Source organism: Microtus pennsylvanicus, unplaced genomic scaffold, assembly GCF_037038515.1.
Source record: "Microtus pennsylvanicus isolate mMicPen1 unplaced genomic scaffold, mMicPen1.hap1 Scaffold_109, whole genome shotgun sequence".
Lineage (NCBI taxonomy): Eukaryota > Metazoa > Chordata > Mammalia > Rodentia > Cricetidae > Microtus > Microtus pennsylvanicus.
Genome location: NW_027460893.1, coordinates 973,778 through 980,000, shown reverse-complemented (window position 1 = coordinate 980,000; position 6,223 = coordinate 973,778).

Here is a 6,223-nt window from a genome sequence, read left to right as displayed (position 1 = left end):
GCGGAGGTTGGGCGCACTTTTTTTTCCCCCCTCTCCACCTCCTTCTCCAAAGGACCGGGGTAGACCAGTAGTCCCTCCCACCGGGCGGGAGGCCATTTTTTTCCCCCGGGGATGCGGCGGGTCGACCAGATGTCCCGCTGGACTCTTTTTTTTTTTTTTTTTTTAATGTATAATATATATTATATCTTCCTAGACCTGACGGGTCGACCAGTTGTCTCTGTGCACTTCCTTTTTTTTGACGGACTGGAAGCGGGTCGACCAGTTGTCCGATTAAATATTTGGCCTTAAAATGCTAAGTACCGGGGTCAACCAGTTGGCCTTGTGAACTTGGGTCGACCAGTTGTCTTTTTCCATGTCTTGATTGACTGATGTCATTCTTCAATGTGTTGGTGGTTAGTTTATCTCTTTTGTTCTCTATGCCAACACGCCCCACTCACCAAACACTTTTTTTTTAATTTATTTATTTACTTATTTTTATTTTACTTTTTTATTATTTATTTATTTATTTATTTATACATACATACATACATCCTGTCTATCTGTCCAGATGGGGCAGGGGTAGAAGGGGCTAGCTATGAGAGGAAGGTGCTCGGTGGGCATCCAGTTGTAAATAAGGCTGGGAATAAATAGCTGAATATTAATTCATTTGAGTAATATTAAAACTGTTCAAGTAGAAAACAATTACTTTCTTTTTCTGTTTGCCCAGAGATCTGACTGACTGCAACTTGGAAAGAAGACGGCCCTGCTGGACAGAGACCTCCCTCCTGCTTTGGGTGGGTCGACCAGTTTACATGTTTATTTCCACGTTTTGTCTTTTATGGATTGAATGGATGTGTCTCTCTCTTTTTTTTTTTTTTTTTTTTTGGTTTTTCGAGACAGGGTTTCTCTGTGGCTTTGGAGCCTGTCCTGGAACTAGCACTGTAGACCAGGCTGGTCTCGAACTCACAAAGATCTGCCTACCTCTGCCTCCCGAGTACTGGGATTAAAGGCGTGCGCCACCATCGCCCGGCTCTCATTTTTTTTTTCACGATTGCTTGCTTGCTTGCTTGCTTACTTACTTACTTACTTACTATCTGTTCAGCCCATCTCATTTACTTACTTCTTTAAAAAAAATGACCCACCTAGTTATTTACTTACTTACTTACTTACTTACTTACTTGTTCATTCATTCCTTCACTTCCTTATCTTCTTTCATATATCTGTTTATTTATCTGCTGATTTAGCGTGACTCATTTACTTATTGAATGTTTCAATTATTATTTAGTTTTATTCATTTATTCATTCTTTATGTCTATTTTTATGTATGTATTTACTTACTTTCTTAATTTTTTTTTTACTTTTTAAAATTTACTTAATTTTTTTCTTTCTTTGGGAATGTAGATTCTTTCTTCCTTTCTTCCTTTCTTTCCTTCTTTCTGTCTCCTGACTGTCACTGGCTAAGAAAATGGTGGCCTCCATGTCACTGGTCAGCATAGCAGCTCCTAAAATGGAATTTGATGAAGGGATACATAGATAGATAGATAGATAGATAGATAGATAGATAGATAGATAGATAGATAGATAGATAGATGGGATGCGGACACGCTCACACACACACACACACACACATATGCACGCACGTGCATGACATGTACAGATGGGGGGCGATTCCAATGTTTTCAGAGGAAGGTGCTCGCTGGTAATAATAAATGTGCTGGTAAATAAGGCTGGAAATAGCTGAATATTAAATCATTAAAACTCTTCAAATAAATAAAAAGCAATTCCATTTCTCTCTCTCTCTCTTTCTCACCATATACCAGCACATCTGAACTGACTGCAACATACAAAAGAAGAAGAAACACGGAAAGAAGACATCCCTGCTGGACAGGATCTGAGATGAGAATAAATTCATCGAATGGCTGCCAACAGCATTTCATTGAGAAGAGATTCCACATTTTATGCTGTACAGTTACTTAGTTAGATAGATAGATAAAGAGAGGCCTGTGAACTGGGGTGGGCTGTGGCTTCTCAGGTCACCTCAGGTCAGGGAGGGGCTGAGGAGTGTCCCATTGGCCTTGACAATAGGCAGGAGTCAGAGGTTAATGTCAGGGCAGGGCCTGAGAGTTCCTCAAAGGGAATGAATGGAGACCCTTGCTTACCTAAGAAATGCCTGACCTTGGAAAAGGACTTGTGGAAAGCGGGCCCTTGAAACTGTGGTTTCACGTCTTACTAGAAAGCTCCCTCTTGGAAGGGAAAGTCATCGTGATATCTTACTCTTTTCCCAAGGATACCCTACCTACCCTTCTGATCATTCTTACTGAATTAAGACTTCCACTGCAAATAATAAATAAATAAATAATAAATGAAGTGGGTGAGTGAGTGAGTGAGTAAGTAAGTAAGTAAACAAGCAAATACGTGGATGGACAAATAAATACAAAGTTTGCTGTTGTTGACTGACTTTTGATTTCATAATGAATCTCTCTCTCTCTCTCTCTCTCTCTCTCACACACACACACACACACACACACACTAAATATACAATAAAAGGAAGCATAACACCTTTACTCAGGGGGCAGAGTGAACTCTGAAAGTTTTCCAGGCGGGGGGTGGGGGGGAGAGACAGAATATAAGAACAAAATGAGAAACAAGGAAAAATAGTGTTGGCTGGCTGGCCGGCTTTCAGTTCCCTGACAGAAATGAGCACATTGTGGAGGAAACACAAAGTTGTTACACTATGTGGGTGTGATGAGGAGAGATTGTGAGTGAGTGTCCTGTCAGAACAAAGTTAGTCCCATAGTTGATGAAATTCATTATCCCAAAACTTCAGCAGAATATATCCCAAGTTTGCAAATGTGTGATCAGCTTGTGACAGGTTGGGCTGGAGATGCTGAGAACTGGGGAGCCCTCAATGCAAGAGCAGACACTCATTCCCATGAAGAGGGAGAGAGGGAGGGAGGGAGGGAGGGAGGGATCATTCATTCCTATACTCAAGTTTAAAGAAAGATGAGTGGCTATCTATGGAGAGACCACTCACAGATATGAAAAATCATTTCCTAAAAATCAAATTTCTCAGTCAGTATGCAACTGCTATGGTGCTTCTCCTAGATAGAGCAAAACACACAAACAAACTGATTCCTTGATCTAGAGCCACAGTGCACATGCTGTGGAAAAGGGGACATGGCCAACTTGAATCACAATATTCATCAGAGCATGAAAAGAGCGTAAAAAGGACACAGAGGAGAGATAATTGTGGTCCTTCCTTCCTCCCTCCCCCCCTCCCTCCCTCCCTCCTTCCCTCAGGAAGTGACTGACAGATGAGACTTTGTCCAAGCAGGTTCTGTCTGAAATACCAGACTTGAGTTTCCCCCTCTGTGGGTATTAGCTAATCAGTCCTCCCTTCTTTCTGTAGGAAGGTGGTGCATGTCTCTCAGAACTTACCTGGTTTCCTCTGCACCAGGTGAACCAGGGAAAAGCTTTCTAAGCCTTATTCAGACCCATAGAGGCTGCGCTGTGTGTGACTTCAGAGACCTCAGGGAGTATAGGGGTGGGTGGGTGCTTGATGCTTCAGACTCATGTCATTGAAGGACATAACATAGTCTGGATTCACAGAGATTCACAACACAGAGCCATTGTCACTTACTAACAGCTCAGGACACCCAGAGCTAACAAGAAATTGCAGTCTCAGCCGGGCTTTAATCACAGCACACACACAGATCTCTGTGAATTCAAAGATGGCCTGATTTACAGAGTGAGTTTTAGGACAGCCCAAGATACACAAAGAAACCCTTTCTTGAAAAACAAAGCAAAACAGCAAAAGAAAGAAAGACAAGGAAAAAGAAAAAAATGGCAGTCTCTTTCCACTCTCTCCTCCATTGGCTCTTAAAGAGCTCTCAAGCTGAACTGGAGACCATGGTGTCACTCAAAACTGGGAAGCCAGAAACCTTAGGGGGGTCACAGGAGTCGGACTGACTGCAGCACTTGATGCCTCAACCCTGCTAATGGCTGTGATATAAGGCATGGTAAAATACGGGCTTTGGCAGAGCACTACTCCCCTTTCTCTATTATTATTGCTACACAACGAAAAGGACCGGGGGGGGGGGGTGATGATGTGCAGTCAGTGCTGGTATTGAAATCTCACTGACTCCTTCCGCACTCCTTGTCAATTCCCGACTTTGTCAAATCAACTATCGTGAATCTTTGATGTGGGTTGGCCCTTTAGGAACTCAGAGAAACAAGACAGACAGACCTGTTTCATCCCAGAAACCTCCCAGTTCCTGAGCCCTAGCCCTGGAAGTCTCAAAGCCATCACATCCAGAAATCTCTCTAGTCCCTGCTAGTGGTGAACTCACTTCGTCTTCCCCAGGACCACTAATTATTTCTCCATGTTTTCCTGTGAGATCTGAGGCCAGCTTTCTTCTTCCTCCCTCTGGCCTCTCCACGAACGATCTCCATTCTCTAGACAACATGTCTAGAACCGAGTCTTATAGGCACCGAGAGAGTGTGTCTTGAGGGCAGTTGGCGTTTCTAGGACACGAGTGACATCACAAAATTCCGAGAGCTCTCTGGGATACCGTGGAATTTCCAGAGAAGGGACTGCTGATGTCGTGAGGCACGGCCTTTACCTCCTTGCTGATATTTCTCCCCGAACTGACCGACCGACCGACCGACCGACCAACCGGAACCTGAGGTTTCCTTTCCAGGAGTCTCTCCTCCGACACAGAGGGAGCCATTCAGGATTTCCTCCTTCCAAAACCAGAAATTTCTCTCTGCTTCATTAATATCTTCTCACTACTTCCTGAACCCATGGGGAGTTAGTTAGTTGAACACTCACTTTTTTCATGAATGACCCTTCCTCCCTCTCCTGAACATCTCATATTACTGATTCATACTCAGTAAAACAGTAATATGAGAAATTAGGCCAGGAGGACATGGAAGATGAGGGTTGAGTCTTCTGAAGTGAACAAGCACTTAGGGAAGGCTAAACTTAAGGGAATTTGACTCTGAGTGGCAAGACATGAATAGCTGCTGCCAAGGCACAGATACAGGCACCAACTGGGCCCTCGGCATCCTCCTGCATCATCAGAGCTGTGTGGGAAACTCAGCCCAAAGGAGGGGCCGTGTTCAAAGGGAGAGGGCATTTTCGAGGACAGCACTGTTTTCTTTTTCTTCTTTCTTTCTTTCTTTCTTTCTTTCTTTCTTTCTTTTTTTTTTTCGAGACAGGGTTGTTCTGTAGTTTTTTTTTTTTTTTTGGAGCCTGTCCTGGAACTAGCTCTTGTAGACCAGGCTGGTCTTGAACTCACATGCTTTCTTTTTTTTTCTATTGGATATTTTTGACTTCTTTATCAAAGATCAGGTGTTCGAAGATGTGTGGATCGATATCCGGGTCTTCTATTCGGTTCCATTGGTCCTCCTGTCTGTTCTTATGCCAGGACCAGGCTGTTTTCAGAACTGTAGCTTACAGAGTGTTCTTGCAGGTGGGGCACAGAAGAGGTTAATTACGGTACCTTAGTTCTTCTGCTTTTCTAGCAGACCGGAGCCCAGCTGACAGGAATCCAGTAGAGATGGTGTCAAGGTTCACACTGACACTAACAGCTGTAACTTGAGCAGGATTTGTGATCCACATGAAATTTGCAATGAATTGCAGCAAATCTGTGACACTCTAACTTGCTCAGGCTCAGTATCTGAACATACAGATGTTTGCAATGATCACTGGCTTCAGGATTTTTTTTTTGTTGTTGTTGTTGTTGTTTTGTTTTTCCACGAGACAGGGTTTCCCTGTAGCTGAAGTTTAACGGCCTGGTGTTTTTGTGACTTACTGCTTCAAAGAACTTCTCCATTTCTTTATCCCTAAGGGAAAAGAAATATAATCACTAAATACATTTAAGTGTCTTTCAACCATTTTAGATCCCTCTGTTGAGAGTTCTCTGTTTAGGTCTGTACTCCATTTTTTAAAATTGGATTATTTGTTCTTTGGATGACCAATTTCTCGACTTCTTTGTGTATTTTGGAGATTAGTGAAGATCTTTTCCCATTCTGTAAGGCCGTCGTTTTGTCTTGTTGGCCATGTTCTTTGCTTTACAGAAGCTTTTCAGTTTCAGGAGGTCTCACTTATTAATTGTTTCTCTCAGTGTCTGTTTTTTTTTCTTTTTTTTTCTTTTTTCTTTCTTTTTTTTTCTTTTTTTTCTTTTTTTCTTTTTTTCTTTTTTTCTTTTTTTTCTTCTTCTTCTTTTCTTTTTTTTTCTTT